This window comes from Ambystoma mexicanum, unplaced genomic scaffold (assembly GCF_040938575.1).
Source record: "Ambystoma mexicanum isolate Mex_15411 unplaced genomic scaffold, UKY_AmexF1_1 Mex_scaf66, whole genome shotgun sequence".
Taxonomy (NCBI): domain Eukaryota; kingdom Metazoa; phylum Chordata; class Amphibia; order Caudata; family Ambystomatidae; genus Ambystoma; species Ambystoma mexicanum.
In genome coordinates, this window is record NW_027182484.1 from 774,587 (window position 1) to 799,880 (window position 25,294).

General features: G+C 35.6%; 6 non-coding genes across 6 annotated transcripts; all 6 read left to right on the forward strand.

Annotated features, from left to right (window-relative positions):
• Positions 1-2,600: 2,600 nt before the first annotated feature.
• Positions 2,601-2,672, forward strand: TRNAC-GCA (transfer RNA cysteine (anticodon GCA)). The gene has a single exon. It is a non-coding gene; the product is annotated as a tRNA-Cys (tRNA).
• Positions 2,673-3,555: 883 nt separating this feature from the next.
• TRNAC-GCA (transfer RNA cysteine (anticodon GCA)) lies at positions 3,556-3,627 on the forward strand. Its single transcript has one exon. It is a non-coding gene; the product is annotated as a tRNA-Cys (tRNA).
• A 1,833-nt stretch (positions 3,628-5,460) lies between these two features.
• Positions 5,461-5,532, forward strand: TRNAC-GCA (transfer RNA cysteine (anticodon GCA)). Its single transcript has one exon. It is a non-coding gene; the product is annotated as a tRNA-Cys (tRNA).
• Positions 5,533-19,544: 14,012 nt separating this feature from the next.
• TRNAC-GCA (transfer RNA cysteine (anticodon GCA)) lies at positions 19,545-19,616 on the forward strand. The gene has a single exon. It is a non-coding gene; the product is annotated as a tRNA-Cys (tRNA).
• A 1,809-nt stretch (positions 19,617-21,425) lies between these two features.
• TRNAC-GCA (transfer RNA cysteine (anticodon GCA)) lies at positions 21,426-21,497 on the forward strand. Its single transcript has one exon. It is a non-coding gene; the product is annotated as a tRNA-Cys (tRNA).
• A 3,725-nt stretch (positions 21,498-25,222) lies between these two features.
• On the forward strand, positions 25,223-25,294 carry TRNAC-GCA (transfer RNA cysteine (anticodon GCA)). The gene has a single exon. It is a non-coding gene; the product is annotated as a tRNA-Cys (tRNA).

Sequence of the window (25,294 nt, forward strand, 5' to 3'; positions counted from 1 at the left end):
CTGAAACATAGGGTAAACACCATTAAGCTGTTTAGGATTTCTTCATATGATACAAGCTGTGTTGTACATTCACCCAAGTTCTACTGGTGATATGATTAGTTTGAAATAGTGCATTGGAAGCTCATATGAATGTTATAAAACTGTGGTGGAAACCAATAATATGCCCTTAATGAAATGTATTAATTTGTACAGCTGACCAGAAGTGCACTGGTGTCATTAGTTCTACAAGTTCCATACAGTCACCCACTCTATCACCTTTTTAAAAAAGGGCAGTTTTCAGCATTCAAGGGTTTATGTCAGTGGTTGAGCGTAGGAGTGCTTTTCAAGAAGTCCCTGTTTCATAACCATATACCCTCTTCAATAGATCCTGTTAAAATGTTTTTCAACCCAATGCATTTTAAGAAACAATAGGATATATCATCATTTCAAATACAAAACAATGAACAATTGGGTTTAACTATGCTCTTAGCACAAAATCAACAAACTGCAGTAGAGAAGCAGTTACATTTTGCAGAATTTGTGCATTTGACAAAAGATTTTTTTCCATGTTCCAAGATCTACATGTGATACGAAATGTATGAATTCTTGCAATGGAAACCTCACTGTATTTTACCAAGGCAGATAAAGGAAATCCATCGCACCCCATATACATATAAGGAGGGTTTGGTGGCTGAAAATGCATTGCTTTGATGGTGATTGCATGTTGCTTGCACTTTGTACATATTACTGAATTAATAAAGGTGAACTTTTCAAAATTGGGGGTATAGCTCAGTGGTAGAGCATTTGACTGCAAATCAAGAGGTCCCTAGTTGAAATCTGGGTGCCCTCTTGTTCAACTGTTTTACCTGTAGAAAAAAACATTTACAATCTTAGCATTTGATGTAATGAGCAACACATTTCTACATTTGAAATACTCTTGAAACATAGGGTAAACACCATGAAACTGTTTAGGATTCCTTCATATGATACAAGCTGTGTTTTACATTCATCCAAGTTCTACTGGTGATATTATCAGTTTGAAATAGTCCATTGGAAGCTCATATGAATGTTATAAAACTGTGGTGGAAACCAATAATATGCCCTTAATGAAATGTATTAATTTGTACAGCTGACCAGAAGTGCACTGATGTCATTAGTTCTACAAGTTCCATACAGTCACCACTCAATCACCTTTTTAAAAAAGGGCAGTTTTAAGCATTCAAGGGTTTAACTCAGTGGTAGAGCGTAGGAGTGCAGTTCAAGAAGTCCCTGTTTCATAACCATATACCCTCGTCAATAGATCCTGTTAAAATGTTTTTCAACCCAATGCACTGTAAGAAACAATAGGATATATCATTTCATATAAAAAACAATGAACAATTGGGTTTAACTATGCTCTTAGCACAAAATCAACAAACTGCAGTAGAGAAGCAGTTACGTTTTGCAGAATTTGTGCATTTGACAAAAGTTTTTTTTTTCCATGTTCCAAGATCTACATGTGATACGAAATGTATGAATTCTTGCAATGGAAACCTCACTGTATTTTACCAAGGCAGATAAAGGACATCTTTTGTACCCCTTATACTTATAAGGAGGGTTTGGTGGCTGAAAATGTATTGCTTTGAGGGTGATTGCATGTTGCTTCCACTTTGTTCATATTCCTGAATTAATAAAGGTGACCGTTTCAGAACTGGGGGTATAGCTCAGTGGTACAGCATTTGACTGCAGATCAAGTGGTCTCTAGTTAAAATCTGGGTGCCCCCTTGTTCAACTGTTTTACCTGTAGAAAAAAAACATTTACAATCTTAGCATTTGATGTAATGAGGAACACATTTCTACATTTGAAATACTCCTGATCATCTCCTGAAACATAGGGTAAACACCATGAAACTGTTTAGGATTTCGTCATATGATACAAGCTGTGTTTTACATTCACCCAAGTTCTACTGGTGATACTATCAGTTTGAAATAGTCCATTGGAAGCTCATATGAATGTTATAAAACTGTGGTGGAAACCAATAATATGCCCTTAATGAAATGTACTAATTTGTACAAATGACCAGAGGTGCACTGATGTCATTAGTTCTACAAGTTCCATACAGTCACCCACTCTATCACCTTTTTAAAAAAAGGCAGTTTTCGGCATTCAAGGGTTTATGTCAGTGGTAGAGCGTAGGAGTGCTTTTCAAGAAGTCCCTGTTTCATAACCATATACCCTCTTCAATAGATCCTGTTAAAATGTTTTTCAACCCAATGCACTGTAAGAAACAATAGGATATATCATCATTTCATATACAAAACAATGAACAATTGGGTTTAACTATGCGCTTAGCACAAAATCAACAAACTGCAGTAGAGAAGCAGTTACATTTTTCAGAATTTGTGCATTTGACAAAAGATTTTTTTTCCATGTTCCAAGATCTACATGTGATACGAAATGTATGAATTCTTGCAATGGAAACCTCACTGTATTTTACCAAGGTAGATAAAGGACATCCTTCGGATCCCATATACTTATAAGGAGGGTTTGGTGGCTGAAAATGCATTGCTTTGATGGTGATTGCATGTTGCTTGCACATTGTACATATTACTGAATTAATAAAGGTGAACTTTTCTGAACTGGGAGTATAGCTCAGTGGTAGAGCATTTGACTGCAGATCAAGAGGTCCCTAGTTCAAATCTGGGTGCCCCCTTGTCCAAATGTTTTACCTGTAGAAATATTTTTTTAATGAAATAAATTGAAGTAAACATTTACAATCTTAGCATTTTATGTAATGAGCAACACATTTCTATATTTCAAATACTCCTGATCATCATCTGAAACATAGGGTAAACACCATTAAGCTGTTTAGGATTTCTTCATATGATACAAGCTGTGTTTTACATTCACCCAAGTTCTACTGGTGATATGATTAGTTTGAAATAGTCCATTGGAAGCTCATATGAATGTTATAAAACTGTGGTGGAAACCAATAATATGCCCTTAATGAAATGTATTAATTTGTACACCTGACCAGAAGTGCACTGATGTCATTAGTTCTACAAGTTCCATACAGTCACCCACTCTATCACCTTTTTCAAAAAGGGCAGTTTTCAGCATTCAAGGGTTTATGTCAGTAGTAGAGCGTAGGAGTGCTTTTCAAGAAGTCCCTGTTTCATAACCATATACCCTTTTCAATAGATCCTGTTAAAATGTTTTTCAACACAATGCACTGTAAGAAACAATAGGATATATCATCATTTCATATACAAAACAATGAACAATTGGGTTTAACTATGCGCTTAGCACAAAATCAACAAACTGCAGTAGAGAAGCAGTTACATTTTGCAGAATTTGTGCATTTGACAAAAGATTTTTTTTTCCATGTTCCAAGATCTACATGTGATACGAAATGTATGAATTCTTGCAATGGAAACCTCACTGTATTTTACCAAGGTAGATAAAGGACATCCTTCGGATCCCATATACTTATAAGGAGGGTTTGGTGGCTGAAAATGCATTGCTTTGATGGTGATTGCATGTTGCTTGCACTTTGTACATATTACTGAATTAATAAAGGTGAACTTTTCAGAACTGGGAGTATAGCTCAGTGGTAGAGCATTTGACTGCAGATCAAGAGGTCCCTAGTTCAAATCTGGGTGCCCCCTTGTCCAAATGTTTTACCTGTAGAAATATTTATCAATTAAAAAAATTGAAGTAAACATTTACAATCTTAGCATTTCATGTAATGAGCAACACATTTCTACATTTGAAATACTCCTGATCATCTCCTGAAACATAGGGTAAACACCATGAAACTGTTTAGGATTTCTTCATATGATACAAGCTGTGTTTTACATTCACCCAAGTTCTACTGGTTATATTATCAGTTTGAAATAGTCCATTGGAAGCTCATATGAATGTTATAAAACTGTGGTGGAAACCAATAATATGCCCTTAATGAAATGTATTAATTTGTACAGCTGACCAGAAGTGCACTGATGTCATTAGTTCTACAAGTTCCATACAGCCACCCACTCTATCACCTTTTTAAAAAGGGCACTTTTCAACATTCAAGGGTTTTTGTCAGTGGTAGAGCGTAGGAGTGTAGTTCAAGAAGTCCCTGTTTCATAACCATATACCCTCTTCAATAGATCCTGTTAAAATGTTTTTCAACCCAATGCACTGTAAGAAACAATAGGATATATCATCATTTCATATACAAAACAATGAACAATTGGGTTTAACTATACTCTTAGCACAAAATCAACAAACGGCAGTAGAGAAGCAGTTACATTTTGCAGAATTTGTGCATTTGACAAAAGATTTTTTTCCATGTTCCAAGATCTACATGTGATACGAAATGTATGAATTCTTGCAATGGAAACCTCACTGTATTTTACCAAGGCAGATAAAGGACATCCTTCGCACCGCATATACTTATAAGGAGGGTTTGGTGGCTGAAAATGCATTGCTTTGATGGTGATTGCATGTTGCTTCCACTTTGTACATATTACTGAATAAATAAAGGTGAATATTTCAGAAATGGGGGTATAGGGCAGGGGTAGAGCATTTCACTGCAGATCAAAAGGTCCCTAGTTCAAATCTGGGTGCCCCCTTGTCCAACTGTTTTACCTGTAGAAATATTTTTTTAATGAAATAAATTGAAGTAAACATTTACAATCTTAGCATTTTATGTAATGAGCAACACATTTCTATATTTCAAATACTCCTGATCATCATCTGAAACATAGGGTAAACACCATTAAGCTGTTTAGGATTTCTTCATATGATACAAGCTGTGTTTTACATTCACCCAAGTTCTACTGGTGATATGATTAGTTTGAAATAGTCCATTGGAAGCTCATATGAATCTTATAAAACTGTGGTGGAAACCAATAATATGCCCTTAATGAAATGTATTAATTTGTACACCTGACCAGAAGTGCACTGATGTCATTAGTTCTACAAGTTCCATACAGTCACCCACTCTATCACCTTTTTCAAAAAGGGCAGTTTTCAGCATTCAAGGGTTTATGTCAGTGGTAGAGCGTAGGAGTGCTTTTCAAGAAGTCCCTGTTTCATAACCATATACCCTTTTCAATAGATCCTGTTAAAATGTTTTTCAACCCAATGCACTGTAAGAAACAATAGGATATATCATCATTTCATATACAAAACAATGAACAATTGGGTTTAACTATGCTCTTTGCACAAAATCAACAAACTGCAGTAGAGAAGCAGTTACATTTTGCAGAATTTTTGCATTTGACAAAAGATTTTTTTTCCATGTTCCAAGATCTACATGTGATACGAAATGTATGAATTCTTGCAATGGAAACCTCACTGTATTTTACCAAGGCAGATAAAGGACATCCTTCGCACCGCATATACTTATAAGGAGGGTTTGGTGGCTGAAAATGCTTTGCTTTGATGGTGATTGCATGTTGCTTGCACTTTGTACATATTACTGAATTAATAAAGATGAACTTTTCAGAACTGGGGGTATAGCTCAGTGGTAGAGCATTTGACTGCAGATCAAGAGGTCCCTAGTTCAAATCTGGGTGCCCCCTTGTTCAACTGTTTTACCTGTAGAAATATTTTTTTAATGAAATAAATTGAAGTAAACATTTACAATCTTAGCATTTTATGTAATGAGCAACACATTTCTATATTTCAAATACTCCTGATCATCACCTGAAACATAGGGTAAACACCATTAAGCTGTTTAGGATTTCTTCATATGATACAAGCTGTGTTTTACATTCACCCAAGTTCTACTGGTGATATGATCAGTTTGAAATAGTCCATTGGAAGCTCATATGAATGTTATAAAACTGTGGTGGAAACCAATAATATGCCCTTAATGAAATGTATTAATTTGTACAGCTGACCAGAAGTGCACTGATGTCATTAGTTCTACAAGTTCCATACAGTCACCCACTCTATCACCTTTTTAAAAAAGGGCAGTTTTCAGCATTCAAGGGTATATGTCAGTGGTTGAGCGTAGGAGTGCTTTTCAAGAAGTCCCTGTTTCATAACCATATACCCTCTTCAATAGATCCTGTTAAAATGTTTTTCAACCCAATGCATTTTAAGAAACAATAGGATATATCATCATTTCAAATACAAAACAATGAACAATTGGGTTTAACTATGCTCTTAGCACAAAATCAACAAACTGCAGTAGAGAAGCAGTTACATTTTGCAGAATTTGTGCATTTGACAAAAGATTTTTTTCCATGTTGCAAGATCTACATGTGATACGAAATGTATGAATTCTTGCAATGGAAACCTCACTGTATTTTACCAAGGCAGATAAAGGACATCCATCGCACCCCATATACTTATAAGGAGGGTTTGGTGGCTGAAAATGCATTGCTTTGATGGTGATTGCATGTTGCTTGCACTTTGTACATATTACTGAATTAATAAAGGTGAACTTTTCAAAATTGGGGGTATATCTCAGTGGTAGAGCATTTGACTGCAAATCAAGAGGTCCCTAGTTGAAATCTGGGTGCCCTCTTGTTCAACTGTTTTACCTGTAGAAAAAAACATTTACAATCTTAGCATTTGATGTAATGAGCAACACATTTCTACATTTGAAATACTCCTGATCATCTCCTGAAACACAGGGGAAACACCATGAAACTGTTTAGGATTTCTTCATATGATACAAGCTGTGTTTTACTTTCACCCAAGTTCTACTGGTGATATTATCAGTTTGAAATAGTCCATTGGAAGCTCATATGAAGGTTATAAAACTGTGTTGGAAACCAATAATATGCCCTTAATGAAATGTATTAATTTGTAGAGATGACCAGAAGTGCACTGATGTCATTAGTTCTACAAGTTCCATACAGTCACCCACTCTATCACCTTTTTAAAAAAGGGCAGTTTTCAACATTCAAGGGTTTATGTCAGTGGTAGAGCGTAGGAGTGCAGTTCAAGAAGTCCCTGTTTCATAACCATATACCCTCATCAATACATCCTGTTAAAATGTTTTTCAACCCAATGTACTGTAAGAAACAATAGGATATATCATCATTTCATATAAAAAACAATGAACAATTGGGTTTAACTATGCTCTTAGCACAAAATCAACAAACTGCAGTAGAGAAGTAGTTACGTTTTGCAGAATTGGTGCATTTGACAAACATTTTTTTTCCATGTTCCAAGATCTACATGTGATACGAAATGTATGAATTCTTGCAATGGAAACCTCACAGTATTTTACCAAGGCAGATAAAGGACATCTTTTCTACCCCTTATACTTATAAGGAGGGTTTGGTGGCTGAAAATTCATTGCTTTGAGGGTGATTGCATGTTGCTTCCACTTTGTTCATATTCCTGAATTAATAAAGGTGAACTTTTCAGAACTGGGGGTATAGCTCAGTGGTACAGCAGTTGACTGCAGATCAAGTGGTCTCTAGTTCAAATCTGGGTGCCCCCTTGTTCAACTGTTTTACCTGTAGAAAAACACATTTACAATCTTAGCATTTGATGTAATGAGGAACACATTTCTACATTTCAAATACTCCTGATCATCTCCTGAAACATAGGGTAAACACCATGAAACTGTTTAGGATTTCGTCATATGATACAAGCTGTGTTTTACATTCACCCAAGTTCTACTGGGGATATTATCAGTTTGAAATAGTCCATTGGAAGCTCATATGAATGTTATAAAACTGTGGTGGAAACCAATAATGTGCCCTTAATGAAATGTATTAATTTGTACAAATGACCAGAGGTGCACTGATGTCATTAGTTCTACAAGTTCCATACAGTCACCCACTCTATCACCTTTTTAAAAAAGGGCAGTTTTCAGCATTCAAGGGTTTATGTCAGTGGTAGAGCATAGGAGTGCTTTTCAAGAAGTCCCTGTTTCATAACCATATACCATCTTCAATAGATCCTGTTAAAATGTTTTTCAACCCAATGCACTGTAAGAAACAATAGGATATATCATCATTTCATATACAAAACAATGAACAATTGGGTTTAACTATGCGCTTAGCACAAAATCAACAAACTGCAGTAGAGAAGCAGTTACATTTTGCAGAATTTGTGCATTTGACAAAAGATTTTTTTTCCATGTTCCAAGATCTACATGTGATACGATATTTATGAATTCTTGCAATGGAAACCTCACTGTATTTTACCAAGGTAGATAAAGGACATCCTTCGCATCCCATATACTTATAAGGAGGGTTTGGTGGCTGAAAATGCATTGCTTTGATGGTGATTGCATGTTGCTTGCACTTTGTACATATTACTGAATTAATAAAGGTGATCTTTTCAGAACGGGGAGTATAGCTCAGTGGTAGAGCATTTGACTGCAGATCAAGAGGTTCCTAGTTCAAATCTGGGTGCCCACTTGTTCAACTGTTTTACCTATAGAAAAAAACATTTACAATCTTAGCATTTGATGTAATGAGCAACACATTTCCACATTTGAAATACTCCTGATCATCACCTGAAACATAGGGTAAACACCATTAAGCTGTTTAGGATTTCTTCATATGATACAAGCTGTGTTTTACATTCACCCAAATTCTACTGGTGATATTATCAGTTTGAAATAGTCCATTGGAAGCTCATATGAATGTTATAAAACTGTGGTGGAAACCAATAATATGCCCTTAATGAAATGTATTAATTTGTACAGCTGACCAGAAGTGCACTGATGTCATTCGTTCTACAAGTTCCATACAGTCACCCACTCTATCACCTTTTTAAAAAAGGGCAGTTTTCAGCATTCAAGGGTTTAACTCAGTGGTAGAGCGTAGTAGTGTAGTTCAAGAAGTCCCTGTTTCATAACCATATACCCTCTTCAATAGATCCTGCTAAAATGTTTTTCAACCCAATGCACTGTAAGAAACAATAGGATATATCATCATTTCATATACAAAACAATGAACAATTGGGTTTAACTATACTCTTAGCACAAAATCAACAAACTGCAGTAGAGAAGCAGTTACATTTTGCAGAATTTGTGCATTTGACAAAAGATTGTTTTCCATGTTCCAAGATCTACATGTGATACGAAATGTATGAATTCTTGCAATGGAAACCTCACTGTATTTTACCAAGGCAGATAAAGGACATCTTTTGTAACCCTTATACTTATAAGGAGGGTTTGGTGGCTGAAAATGCATTGCTTTGATGGTGATTGCATGTTGCTTCCACTTTGTACATATTACTGAATAAATAAAGGTGAATATTTCGGAAATGGGGATATAGGGCAGGGGTAGAGCATTTCACTGCAGATCAAAAAGTCCCTAGTTCAAATCTGGGTGCTCCCTTGTCCAACTGTTTTACCTGTAGAAATATTTTTTTAATGAAATAAATTGAAGTAAACATTTACAATCTTAGCATTTTATGTAATGAGCAACACATTTCTATATTTCAAATACTCCTGATCATCACCTGAAACATAGGGTAAACACCATTAAGCTGTTTAGGATTTCTTCATATGATACAAGCTGTGTTTTACATTCACCCAAGTTCTACTGGTGATATGATCAGTTTGAAATAGTCCATTGGAAGCTCATATGAATGTTATAAAACTGTGGTGGAAACCAATAATATGCCCTTAATGAAATGTATTAATTTGTACAGCTGACCAGAAGTGCACTGATGTCATTAGTTCTACAAGTTCCATAGAGTCACCCACTCTATCACCTTTTTAAAAGGGGCAGTTTTCAACATTCAAGGGTTTATGTCAGTGGTAGAGCGTAAGAGTGTAGTTCAAGAAGTCCCTGTTTCATAGCCATATACCCTCTTCAATAAATCCTGTTAAAATGTTTTTCAACCCAATGCACTGTAAGAAACAATAGGATATATCATCATTTCATATACAAAACAATGAACAATTGGGTTTAACTATGCTCTTAGCACAAACTAAACAAACTGCAGTAGAGAAGCAGTTACATTTTGCAGAATTTGTGCATTTGACAAAAGATTTTTTTTCCATGTTCCAAGATCTACATGTGATACGAAATGTATGAATTCTTGCAATGGAAACCTCACTGTATTTTACCAAGGCAGATAAAGGACATCCTTCGCACCCCTGATACTTATAAGGAGGGTTTGGTGGCTGAACATGCATTGCTTTGATGGTGATTGCATGCTGCTTCCACTTTGTACATATTACTGAATAAATAAAGGTGAACATTTCAGAAATGGGGGCATAGCTCAGTGGTAGAGCATTTCACTGTAGATCAAAAGGTCCCTAGTTCAAATCTGGGTGCCCCCTTGTCCAACTGTTTTACCTGTAGAAATATTTTTTTAATTAAATAAATTGAAGTAAACATTTACAATCTTAGCATTTCATGTAATGAGCAACACATTTCTACATTTGAAATACTCCTGATCATCTCCTGAAACATAGGGTAAACACCATGAAACTGTTTAGGATTTCGTCATATGATACAAGGTGTGTTTTACATTCACCCAAGTTCTACTGGTGATATTATCAGTTTGAAATAGTCCATTGGAAGCTCATATGAATGTTATAAAACTGTGGTGGAAACCAATAATATGGCCTTAATGAAATGTATTAATTTGTACAAATGACCAGAGGTGCACTGATGTCATTAGTTCTACAAGTTCCATACAGTCACCCACTCTATCACCTTTTTAAAAAAGGGCAGTTTTCAGCATTCAAGGGTTTATGTCAGTGGTAGAGCGTAGGAGTGATTTTCAAGAAGTCCCTGTTTCATAACCATATACCCTCTTCAATAGATCCTGTTAATATGTTTTTCAACCCAATGCACTGTAAGAAACAATAGGATATATCATCATTTCATATACAAAACAATGAACAATTGGGTTTAACTATGCCCTTAGCACAAAATCAACAAACTGCAGTAGAGAAGCAGTTACATTTTGCAGAATTTGTGCATTTGACAAAAGTTTTTTTTTCCATGTTCCAAGATCTACATGTGATACGAAATGTATGAATTCTTGCAATGGAAACCTCACTGTATTTTACCAAGGCAGATAAAGGGCATCGTTCGCACCGCATATACTTATAAGGAGGGTTTGGTGGCTGAAAATGGTTTGCTTTGATGGTGATTGCATGTTGCTTGTACTTTGTACATATTACTGAATTAATAAAGGTGAACTTTTCAGAGGTGGGGTATAGCTCAGTGGTAGAGCATTTGACTGCAGGTCAAGAAGTCCCTAGTTCAAATCTGGGTGCCCCCTTGTTCAACTGTTTTACCTATAGAAAAAAACATTTACAATCTTAGCATTTGATGTAATGAGCAACACATTTCTACATTTGAAATACTCCTGATCATCTCCTGAAACATAGGGTAAACACCATGAAACTGTTTGGGATTTCTTCATATGATACAAGCTGTGTTTTACATTCACCCAAGTTCTACTGGTGATATTATCAGTTTGAAATAGTCCATTGGAAGCTCATATGAATGTTATAAAACTGTGGTGGAAACCAATAATATGCCCTTAATGAAATGTATTAATTTGTACAGCTGACCAGAAGTGCACTGATGTCATTAGTTCTACAAGTTCCATACAGTCACCCACTCTATCACCTTTTTAAAAAAGGGCAGTTTTCAGCATTCAAGGGTTTAACTCAGTGGTAGAGCGTAGGAGTACAGTTCAAGAAGTTCCTGTTTCATAACCATATACCCTCATCAATAGATCCTGTTAAAATGTTTTTCAACCCAATGCACATTAAGAAACAATAGGATATATCATCATTTCATATAAAAAACAATGAACAATTGGGTTTAACTATGCTCTTAGCACAAAATCAACAAACTGCAGTAGAGAAGCAGTTACGTTTTGCAGAATTTGTGCATTTGACAAAAGTTTTTTTTTCCATGTTCCAAGATCTACATGTGATACGAAATGTATGAATTCTTGCAATGGAAACCTCACTGTATTTTACCAAGGCAGATAAAGGGCATCCTTCGCACCGCATATACTTATAAGGAGGGTTTGGTGGCTGAAAATGGTTTGCTTTGATGGTGATTGCATGTTGCTTGTACTTTGTACATATTACTGAATTAATAAAGGTGAACTTTTCAGAGGTGGGGTATAGCTCAGTGGTAGAGCATTTGACTGCAGATCAAGAGGTCCCTAGTTCAAATCTGGGTGCCCCCTTGTTCAACTGTTTTACCTGTAGAAATATTATTTTAATTAAATAAATTGAAGAAAACATTTACAATCTTAGCATTTAATGTAATGAGCAACACATTTCTACATTTGAAATACTCCTGATCATCTCCTGAAACATAGGGTAAACACCATGAAACTGTTTAGGATTTCTTCATATGATACAAGCTGTGTTTTACATTCACCCAAGTTCTACTGGTGATATGATCAGTTTGAAATAGTCCATTGGAAGCTCATATGAATGTTATAAAACTGTGGTGGAAACCAATGATATGCTCTTAATGAAATGTATTAATTTGTACAGCTGACCAGAAGTGCACTGATGTCATTAGTTCTACAAGTTCCATACAGTCACCCACTCTATCACCTTTTTAAAAAAGGGCAGTTTTCAGCATTCAAGGGTTTAACTCAATGGTAGAACGTAGGAGTGCAGTTCAAGAAGTCCCTGTTTCATAACCATATACCCTCGTCAATACATCCTGTTAAAATGTTTTTCAACCCAATGTACTGTAAGAAACAATAGGATATATCATCATTTCATATAAAAAACAATGAACAATTGGGTTTAACTATGCTGTTAGCACAAAATCAACAAACTGCAGTAGAGAAGCAGTTACGTTTTGCAGAATTTGTGCATTTGACAAAAGTTTTTTTTTCCAGTTCCAAGATCTACATGTGATACGAAATGTATGAATTCTTGCAATGGAAACCTCACTGTATTTTACCAAGGCAGATAAAGGACATCTTTTGTACCCCTTATACTTATAAGGAGGGTTTGGTGGCTGAAAATGCATTGCTTTGAGGGTGATTGCATGTTGCTTCCACTTTGTACATATTCCTGAATTAATAAAGGTGAACTTTTCAGAACGGGGGTATAGCTCAGTGGTAGAGCATTTGACTGCAGATCAAGTGGTCTCTAGTTCAAATCTGGGTGCCCCTTTGTTCAACTATTTTACCTGTAGAAAAAAAACATTTACAATCTTAGCATTTGATGTAATGAGCAACACATTTCTACATTTGAAATACTCCTGATCATCTCCTGAAACATAGGGTAAACACCATGAAACTGTTTAGGATTTCGTCATATGATACAAGCTGTGTTTTACATTCACCCAAGTTCTACTGGTGATATTATCAGTTTGAAATAGTCCATTGGAAGCTCATATGAATGTTATAAAACTGTGGTGGAAACCAATAATATGCCCTTAATGAAATGTATTAATTTGTACACCTGACCAGAAGTGCACTGATGTCATTAGTTCTACAAGTTCCATACAGTCACCCACTCTATCACCTTTTTAAAAAAGGGCAGTTTTCAGCATTCAAGGGTTTATGTCAGTGGTAGAGTGTAGGAGTGCTTTTCAAGAAGTCCCTGTTTCATAACCATATACCCTTTTCAATAGATCCTGTTAAAATGTTTTTCAGCCCAATGCACTGTAAGAAACAATAGGATATATCATCATTTCATATACAAAACAATGAACAATTGGGTTTAACTATGCTCTTAGCACAAAATCAACAAACTGCAGTAGAGAAGCAGTTACATTTTGCAGAATTTTTGCATTTGACAAAAGATTTTTTTTCCATGTTCCAAGATCTACATGTGATACGAAATGTATGAATTCTTGCAATGGAAACCTCACTGTATTTTACCAAGGCAGATAAAGGACATCCTTCGCACTGCATATACTTATAAGGAGGGTTTGGTGGCTGAAAATGCTTTGCTTTGATGGTTGCTTGCACTTTGTACATATTACTGAATTAATAAAGGTGACCTTTTCAGAACCAGGGGTATAGCTCAGTGGTAGAGCATTTGACTGCAGATCAAGAGGTCCCTAGTTTAAATCTGGGTGCCCCCTTGTTCAACTGTTTTACCTGTAGAAATATTATTTTAATTAAATAAATTGAAGAAAACATTTACAATCTTAGCATTTTATGTAATGACCAACACATTTCTACATTTGAAATACTCCTGATCATCTCCTGAAACATAGGGTAAACACCATGAAACTGTTTAGGATTTCTTCATATGATACAAGCTGTGTTTTACATTCACCCAAGTTCTACTGGTGATATGATTAGTTTGAAATAGTCCATTGGAAGCTCATATGAATGTTATAAAACTGTGGTGGAAACCAATAATATGCTCTTAATGAAATGTATTAATTTGTACAGCTGACCAGAAGTGCACTGATGTCATTAGTTCTACAAGTTCCATACAGTCACCCACTCTATCACCTTTTTAAAAAAGGGCAGTTTTCAGCATTCAAGGGTTTAACTCAATGGTAGAGCGTAGGAGTGCAGTTCAAGAAGTCCCTGTTTCATAACCATATACCCTCGTCAATACATCCTGTTAAAATGTTTTTCAACCCAATGTACTGTAAGAAACAATAGGATATATCATCATTTCATATAAAAAACAATGAACAATTGGGTTTAACTATGCTCTTAGCACAAAATCAACAAACTGCAGTAGAGAAGCAGTTACGTTTTGCAGAATTTGTGCATTTGACAAAAGTTTTTTTTCCATGTTCCAAGATCTACATGTGATACGAAATGTATGAATTCTTGCAATGGAAACCTCACTGTATTTTACCAAGGCAGATAAAGGACATCTTTTGTACCCCTTATACTTATAAGGAGGGTTTGGTGGCTGAAAATGCATTGCTTTGAGGGTGATTGCATGTTGCTTCCACTTTGTTCATATTCCTGAATTAATAAAGGTGAACTTTTCAGAACTGGGGGTATAGCTCAGTGGTACAGCATTTGACTGCAGATCAAGTGGTCTCTAGTTCAAATCTGGGTGCCCCCTTGTTCAACTGTTTTACCTGTAGAAAAAAAACATTTACAATCTTAGCATTTGATGTAATGAGGAACACATTTCTACATTTGAAATACTCCTGATCATCTCCTGAAACATAGGGTAAACACCATTAAGCTGTTTAGGATTTCTTCATATGAATCAAGCTGTGTTTTACATTCACCCAAATTCTACTGGTGATATGATTAGTTTGAAATAGTCCATTGGAAGCTCATATGAATGTTATAAAACTGTGGTGGAAACCAATAATATGCCCTTAATGAAATGTATTAATTTGTACACCTGACCAGAAGTGCACTGATGTCATTAGTTCTACAAGTTCCATACAGTCACCCACTCTATCACCTTTTTAAAAAAGGGCAGTTTTCAGCATTCAAGGGTTTATGTCAGTGGTAGAGCGTAGGAGTGCTTTTCAAGAAGTCCCTGTTTCATAACCATATACCCTTTTCAATAGATCCTGTTAAAATGTTTTTCAACCCAATGCACTGTAAGAAACAATAGGATATATCATCATTTCATATACAAAACAATGAACAATTGGGTTTAACTATGCTCTTAGCACAAAATCAACAAACTGCAGTAGAGAAGCAGTTACATTTTGCAGAATTTTTGCATTTGACAAAAGTTTTTTTTTCCATGTTCCAAGATCTACATGTGATACGAAATGTATGAATTCTTGCAATGGAAACCTCACTGTATTTTACCAAGGCAGATAAAGGACATCCTCCGCACCGCATATACTTATAAGGAGGGTTTGGTGGCTGAAAATGCTTTGCTTTGATGGTGATTGCATCTTGCTTGCACTTTGTACATATTACTGAATTAATAAAGGTGAACTTTTCAGAACTGGGGGTATAGCTCAGTGGTAGAACATTTGACTGCAGATCAAGAGGTCTCTAGTTCAAATCTGGGTGCCCCCTTGTCCAACTGTTTTACCTGTAGAAATATTTTTTTAATTAAATAAATTGAAGTAAACATTTACAATCTTAGCATTTTATGTAATGAGCAACACATTTCTACATTTGAAATACTCCTGATCATCACCTGAAACATAGGGTAAACACCATTAAGCTGTTTAGGATTTCTTCATATGATACAAGCTGTGTTTTACATTCACCCAAGTTCTACTGGTGATATGATTAGTTTGAAATAGTCCATTGGAAGCTCATATGAATGTTATAAAACTGTGGTGGAAACCAATAATATGCCCTTAATGAAATGTATTAATTTGTACACCTGACCAGAAGTGCACTGATGTCATTAGTTCTACAAGTTCCATACAGTCACCCACTCTATCACCTTTTTAAAAAAGGGCAGTTTTCAGCATTCAAGGGTTTATATCAGTGGTAGAGCGTAGGAGTGCTTTTCAAGAAGTCCCTGTTTCATAACCATATACCCTCGTCAATACATCCTGTTAAAATGTTTTTCAACCCAATGTACTGTAAGAAACAATAGGATATATCATCATTTCATATAAAAACAATGAACAATTGGGTTTAACTATGCTCTTAGCACAAAATCAACAAACTGCAGTAGAGAAGCAGTTATGTTTTGCAGAATTTGTGCATTTGACAAAAGTTTTTTTTTCCATGTTCCAAGATCTACATGTGATACGAAATGTATGAATTCTTGCAATGGAAACCTCACTGTATTTTACCAAGGCAGATAAAGGACATCTTTTGTACCCCTTATACTTATAAGGAGGGTTTGGTGGCTGAAAATGCATTGCTTTGAGGGTGATTGCATGTTGCTTGCACTTTGTACATATTACTGAATTAATAAAGGTAAAGTTTTCAGAACTGGGAGTATAGCTCAGTGGTAGAGCATGTGACTGCAGATCAAGAGGTCCTTAGTTCAAATCTGGGTGCCCCCTTGTTCAACTGTTTTACCTATAGAAAAAAACATTTACAATCTTAGCATTTGATGTAATGAGCAACACATTTCCACATTTGAAATACTCCTTATCATCACCTGAAACCTAGGGTAAACACCATTAAGCTGTTTAGGATTTCTTCATATGATACAAGCTGTATTTTACATTCACCCAAGTTCTACTGGTGATATTATCAGTTTGAAATAGTCCATTGGAAGCTCATATGAATGTTATAAAACTGTGGTGGAAACCAATAATATGCCCTTAATGAAATGTATTAATTTGTACAGCTGACCAGAAGTGCACTGATGTCATTAGTTCTACAAGTTCCATACAGTCACCCACTCTATCACCTTTTTAAAAAAGGGCAGTTTTCAGCATTCAAGGGTTTAACTCAGTGGTAGAGCGTAGGAGTACAGTTCAAGAAGTTCCTGTTTCATAACCATATACCCTCATCAATAGATCCTGTTAAAATGTTTTTCAACCCAATGCACTGTAAGAAACAATAGGATATATCATCATTTCATATAAAAAACAATGAACAATTGGGTTTAACTATGCTCTTAGCACAAAATCAACAAACTGCAGTAGAGAAGCAGTTACGTTTTGCAGAATTTGTGCATTTGACAAAAGTTTTTTTTTCCATGTTCCAAGATCTACATGTGATACGAAATGTATGAATTCTTGCAATGTAAACCTCACTGTATTTTACCAAGGCAGATAAAGGGCATCCTTCACACCGCATATACTTATAAGGAGGGTTTGGTGGCTGAAAATGGTTTGCTTTGATGGTGATTGCATGTTGCTTGCACTTTGTACATATTACTGAATTAATAAAGGTGAACTTTTCAGAGGTGGGGTATAGCTCAGTGGTAGAGCATTTGACTGCAGATCAAGAGGTCCCTATTTCAAATCTGGGTGCCCCCTTGTTCAACTGTTTTACCTGTAGAAATATTATTTTAATTAAATAAATTGAAGAAAACATTTACAATCTTTGCATTTAATGTAATGAGCAACACATTTCTACATTTGAAATACTCCTGATCATCTCCTGAAACATAGGGTAAACACCATGAAACTGTTTAGGATTTCTTCATATGATACAAGCTGTGTTTTACATTCACCCAAGTTCTACTGGTGATATTATCAGTTTGAAATAGTCCATTGGAAGCTCATATGAATGTTATAAAACTGTGGTGGAAACCAATGATATGCTCTTAATGACATGTATTAATTTGTACAGCTGACCAGAAGTGCACTGATGTCATTAGTTCTACAAGTTCCATACAGTCACCCACTCTATCACCTTTTTAAAAAAGGGCAGTTTTCAGCATTCAAGGGTTTAACTCAATGGTAGAGCGTAGGAGTGCAGTTCAAGAAGTCCCTGTTTCATAACCATATACCCTCGTCAATACATCCTGTTAAAATGTTTTTCAACCCAATGTACTATAAGAAACAATAGGATATATCATCATTTCATATAAAAAACAATGAACAATTGGGTTTAACTATGCTCTTAGCACAAAATCAACAAACTGCAGTAGAGAAGCAGTTACGTTTTGCAGAATTTGTGCATTTGACAAAAGTTTTTTTTTCCATGTTCCAAGATCTACATGTGATACGAAATGTATGAATTCTTGCAATGGAAACCTCACTGTATTTTACCAAGGCAGATAAAGGACATCTTTTGTACCCCTTACACTTATAAGGAGGGTTTGGTGGCTGAAAATGCATTGCTTTGAGGGTGATTGCATGTTGCTTCCACTTTGTACATATTCCTGAATTAATAAAGGTGAACTTTTCAGAACGGGGGGTATAGCTCAGTGGTAGAGCATTTGACTGCAGATCAAGTGGTCTCTAGTTCAAATCTGGGTGCCCCTTTGTTCAACTATTTTACCTGTAGAAAAAAAACATTTACAATCTTAGCATTTGATGTAATGAGCAACACATTTCTACATTTGAAATACTCCTGATCATCTCCTGAAACATAGGGTAAACACCATGAAACTGTTTAGGATTTCGTCATATGATACAAGCTGTGTTTTACATTCACCCAAGTTCTACTGGTGATATTATCAGTTTGAAATAGTCCATTGGAAGCTCATATGAATGTTATAAAACTGTGGTGGAAACCAATAATATGCCCTTAATGAAATGTATTAATTTGTACAAATGACCAGAGGTGCACTGATGTCATTAGTTCTACAAGTTCCATACAGTCACCCACTCTATCACCTTTTTAAAAAAGGGCAGTTTTCAGCATTCAAGGGTTTATGTCAGTGGTAGAGCGTAGGAGTGCTTTTCATGAAGTCCCTGTTTCATAACCATATACCCTCTTCAATAGATCCTGTTAAAATGTTTTTCAACCCAATGCACTGTAAGAAACAATAGGATATATCATCATTTCATATACAAAACAATGAACAATTGGGTTTAACTATGCGCTTAGCACAAAATCAACAAACTGCAGTAGAGAAGCAGTTACATTTTGCAGAATTTGTGCATTTGACAAAAGATTTTTTTTCCATGTTCCAAGATCTACATGTGATACGCAATGTATGAATTCTTGCAATGGAAACCTCACTGTATTTTACCAAGCTAGATAAAGGACATCCTTCGCATCCCATATACTTATAAGGAGGGTTTGGTGGCTGAAAATGCATTGCTTTGATGGTGATTGCATGTTGCTTGCACTTTGTACATATTACTGAATTAATAAAGGTGAAATTTTCAGAACTGGGAGTATAGCTCAGTGGTAGAGCATTTGACTGCAAATCAAGAGGTCCCTAGTTCAAATCTGGGTGCCCCTTGTTCAACTGTTTTACCTATAGAAAAAAACATTTACAATCTTAGCATTTGATGTAATGAGCAACACATTTCCACATTTGAAATACTCCTGATCATCACCTGAAACATAGGGTAAACACCATTAATCTGTTTAGGATTTCTTCATATGATACAAGCTGTGTTTTACATTCACCCAAGTTCTACTGGCGATATTATCAGTTTGAAATAGTCCATTGGAAGCTCATATGAATGATATAAAACTGTGGTGGAAACCAATAATATGCCCTTAATGAAATGTATTAATTTGTACAGCTGACAAGAAGTGCACTGATGTCATTAGTTCTACAAGTTCCATACAGTCACCCACTCTATCACCTTTTTAAAAAAGTGCAGTTTTCAGCGTTCAAGGGTTTAACTCAGTGGTAGAGCGTAGGAGTACAGTTCAAGAAGTTCCTGTTTCATAACCATATACCCTCATCAATAGATCCTGTTAAAATGTTTTTCAACCCAATGCACTGTAAGAAACAATAGGATATATCATCATTTCATATAAAAAACAATGAACAATTGGGTTTAACTATGCTCTTAGCACAAAATCAACAAACTGCAGTAGAGAAGCAGTTACGTTTTGCAGAATTTGTGCATTTGACAAAAGTTTTTTTTTTCCATGTTCCAAGATCTACATGTGATACAAAATGTATGAATTCTTGCATAGGAAACCTCACTGTATTTTACCAAGGCAGATAAAGGACATATTTTGTACCCCTTATACATATAATGAGGGTTTGGTGGCTGAAAATGAATTGCTTTGATGGTGATTGCATGTTGCTTCCACTTTGTACACATTACTGAATAAATAAAGGTGAACATTTCAGAAATGGGGTTATAGCTCAGGGGTCGAGCATTTCACTGCATATCAAGTAGTCCCTACTTCAAATCTGGGTGCCCCCTTGTCCAACTGTTTTACCTGTAGAAATATTTATCAATTAAATAAATTGAAGTAAACATTTACAATCTTAGCATTTTATGTAATGAGCAACACTTTTCTACATTTGAAATACTCCTGATCATCACCTGAAACATAGGGTAAACACCATTAAGCTGTTTAGGATTTCTTCATATGATACAAGCTGTGTTTTACATTCACCCAAGTTCTACTGGTGATATGATCAGTTTGAAATAGTGCATTGGAAGCTCATATGAATGTTACAAAACTGTGGTGGAAACCAATAATGTGCCCTTAATGAACTGTATTAATTTGTACAGCTGACCAGAAGTGCACTGATGTCATTAGTTCTACAAGTTCCATAGAGTCACCCACTCTATCACCTTTTTAAAAAAGGGCAGTTTTCAGCATTCAAGGGTTTATGTCAGTGGTAGAGCGTAGGAGTGCTTTTCATGAAGTCCCTGTTTCATAACCATATACCCTCTTCAATAGATCCTGTTAAAATGTTTTTCAACCCAATGCACTGTAAGAAACAATAGGATATATCATCATTTCATATACAAAACAATGAACAATTGGGTTTAACTATGCGCTTAGCACAAAATCAACAAACTGCAGTAGAGAAGCAGTTACATTTTGCAGAATTTGTGCATTTGACAAAAGATTTTTTTTCCATGTTCCAAGATCTACATGTGATACGCAATGTATGAATTCTTGCAATGGAAACCTCACTGTATTTTACCAAGGTAGATAAAGGACATCCTTCGCATCCCATATACTTATAAGGAGGGTTTGGTTGCTGAAAATGCATTGCTTTGATGGTGATTGCATGTTGCTTGCACTTTGTACATATTACTGAATTAATAAAGGTGAAATTTTCAGAACTGGGAGTATAGCTCAGTGGTAGAGCATTTGACTGCAAATCAAGAGGTCCCTAGTTCAAATCTGGGTGCCCCTTGTTCAACTGTTTTACCTATAGAAAAAAACATTTACAATCTTAGCATTTGATGTAATGAGCAACACATTTCCACATTTGAAATACTCCTGATCATCACCTGAAACATAGGGTAAACACCATTAATCTGTTTAGGATTTCTTCATATGATACAAGCTGTGTTTTACATTCACCCAAGTTCTACTGGCGATATTATCAGTTTGAAATAGTCCATTGGAAGCTCATATGAATGTTATAAAACTGTGGTGGAAACCAATAATATGCCCTTAATGAAATGTATTAATTTGTACAGCTGACAAGAAGTGCACTGATGTCATTAGTTCTACAAGTTCCATACAGTCACCCACTCTATCACCTTTTTAAAAAAGTGCAGTTTTCAGCGTTCAACGGTTTAACTCAGTGGTAGAGCGTAGGAGTACAGTTCAAGAAGTTCCTGTTTCATAACCATATACCCTCATCAATAGATCCTGTTAAAATGTTTTTCAACCCAATGCACTGTAAGAAACAATAGGATATATCATCATTTCATATAAAAAACAATGAACAATTGGGTTTAACTATGCTCTTAGCACAAAATCAACAAACTGCAGTAGAGAAGCAGTTACGTTTTGCAGAATTTGTGCATTTGACAAAAGTTTTTTTTTTCCATGTTCCAAGATCTACATGTGATACGAAATGTATGAATTCTTGCAATGGAAACCTCACTGTATTTTACCAAGGCAGATAAAGGACATATTTTGTACCCCTTATACATATAATGAGGGTTTGGTGGCTGAAAATGAATTGCTTTGATGGTGATTGCATGTTGCTTCCACTTTGTACATATTACTGAATAAATAAAGGTGAACATTTCAGAAATGGGGTTATAGCTCAGGGGTCGAGCATTTCACTGCATATCAAGTAGTCCCTACTTCAAATCTGGGTGCCCCCTTGTCCAACTGTTTTACCTGTAGAAATATTTATCAATTAAATAAATTGAAGTAAACATTTACAATCTTAGCATTTTATGTAATGAGCAACACTTTTCTACATTTGAAATACTCCTGATCATCACCTGAAACATAGGGTAAACACCATTAAGCTGTTTAGGATTTCTTCATATGATACAAGCTGTGTTTTACATTCACCCAAGTTCTACTGGTGATATGATCAGTTTGAAATAGTGCATTGGAAGCTCATATGAATGTTACAAAACTGTGGTGGAAACCAATAATGTGCCCTTAATGAACTGTATTAATTTGTACAGCTGACCAGAAGTGCACTGATGTCATTAGTTCTACAAGTTCCATAGAGTCACCCACTCTATCACCTTTTTAAAAAAGGGCAGTTTTCAGCATTGAACGGTTTATGTCATTGATAGAGCGTAGGAGTGTAGTTCAAGAAGTCCCTATTTCATAACCATGTACCCTCTTCAATTGATACTGTTAAAATGTTTTTCAACCCAATGCACTGTAAGAAACAATAGGATATATCATCATTTCATGTACAAAACATCATTTCATGAACAATTGGGTTTAACTATGCTCTTAGCACAACATCAACAAACTGCAGTAGAGAAGCAGTTACATTTTGCAGAATTTGTGCATTTGACAAAATTTTTTTTTCCATGTTGCAAGATCTACATGTGATACGAAATGTATGAATTCTTGCAATAGAAACCTCACTGTATTTTACCAAGGCAGATAAAGGACATCCTTCACACCCCATATACCTATAAGGAGGGTTTGGTGGCTGAAAATGCTTTGCTTTGATGGTGATTGCATGTTGCTTGCACTTTGTACATATTACTGAATTAGTAAAGGTAAACATTTGAGAACTGCAGGTATAGCTCAGTGGTAGAGCATTTGACTGCAGATCAAGAGGTCCCTCGTTCAAATCTGAGTGCCCCCTTGTTCAACTGTTTAACCTGTGGAAATTTTTTTTTAATTAAATAAATTGAAAAAAACATTTACAATCTTAGCATTTGATGTAATGAGCAACACATTTCCACATTTGAAATACTCCTGATCATCACCTGAAACATAGGGTAAACACCATTAAGCTGTTTAGGATTTCTTCATATGATACAAGCTGTGTTTTACATTCACCCAAGTTCTACTGGTGATATTATCAGTTTGAAATAGTCCATTGGAAGCTCATATGAATGTTATAAAACTGTGGTGGAAACCAATAATATGCCCTTAATGAAATGTATTAATTTGTACAGCTGACCAGAAGTGCACTGATGTCATTAGTTCTACAAGTTCCATACAGTCACCCACTCTATCACCTTTTTAAAAAAGGGCAGTTTTCAGCATTCAAGGGTTTAACTCAGTGGTAGAGCGTAGGAGTACAGTTCAAGAAGTTCCTGTTTCATAACCATATACCCTCATCAATAGATCCTGTTAAAATGTTTTTCAACCCAATGCACTGTAAGAAACAATAGGATATATCATCATTTCATATAAAAAACAATGAACAATTGGGTTTAACTATGCTCTTAGCACAAAATCAACAAACTGCAGTAGAGAAGCAGTTACGTTTTGCAGAATTTGTGCATTTGACAAAAGTTTTTTTTTTCCATGTTCCAAGATCTACATGTGATACGAAATGTATGAATTCTTGCAATGGAAACCTCACTGTATTTTACCAAGGCAGATAAAGGACATATTTTGTACCCCTTATACATATAATGAGGGTTTGGTGGCTGAAAATGAATTGCTTTGATGGTGATTGCATGTTGCTTCCACTTTGTACATATTACTGAATAAATAAAGGTGAACATTTCAGAAATGGGGTTATAGCTCAGGGGTCGAGCATTTCACTGCATATCAAGTAGTCCCTACTTCAAATCTGGGTGCCCCCTTGTCCAACTGTTTTACCTGTAGAAATATTTATCAATTAAATAAATTGAAGTAAACATTTACAATCTTAGCATTTTATGTAATGAGCAACACTTTTCTACATTTGAAATACTCCTGATCATCACCTGAAACATAGGGTAAACACCATTAAGCTGTTTAGGATTTCTTCATATGATACAAGCTGTGTTTTACATTCACCCAAGTTCTACTGGTGATATGATCAGTTTGAAATAGTGCATTGGAAGCTCATATGAATGTTACAAAACTGTGGTGGAAACCAATAATGTGCCCTTAATGAACTGTATTAATTTGTACAGCTGACCAGAAGTGCACTGATGTCATTAGTTCTACAAGTTCCATAGAGTCACCCACTCTATCACCTTTTTAAAAAAGGGCAGTTTTCAGCATTGAACGGTTTATGTCATTGATAGAGCGTAGGAGTGTAGTTCAAGAAGTCCCTATTTCATAACCATGTACCCTCTTCAATTGATACTGTTAAAATGTTTTTCAACCCAATGCACTGTAAGAAACAATAGGATATATCATCATTTCATGTACAAAACAATGAACAATTGGGTTTAACTATGCTCTTAGCACAACATCAACAAACTGCAGTAGAGAAGCAGTTACATTTTGCAGAATTTGTGCATTTGACAAAAGATTTTTTTTTTCCATGTTCCAAGATCTACATGTGATACGAAATGTATGAATTCTTGCAATGGAAACCTCACAGTATTTTACCAAGGCAGATAAAGGACATCCTTCGCACCCCATATACTTATAAGGAGGGTTTGGTGGCTGAAAATACATTGCTTTGATGGTGATTGCATGTTGCTTGCACTTTGTACATATTGCAGAATTAATAAAGGTGAACTTTTCAGATCTGGGGGTATAGCTCAGTGGTAGAGCATTTGACTGCAGATCAAGAGTTCCCTAGTTCAAATCTGGGTGCCCCCT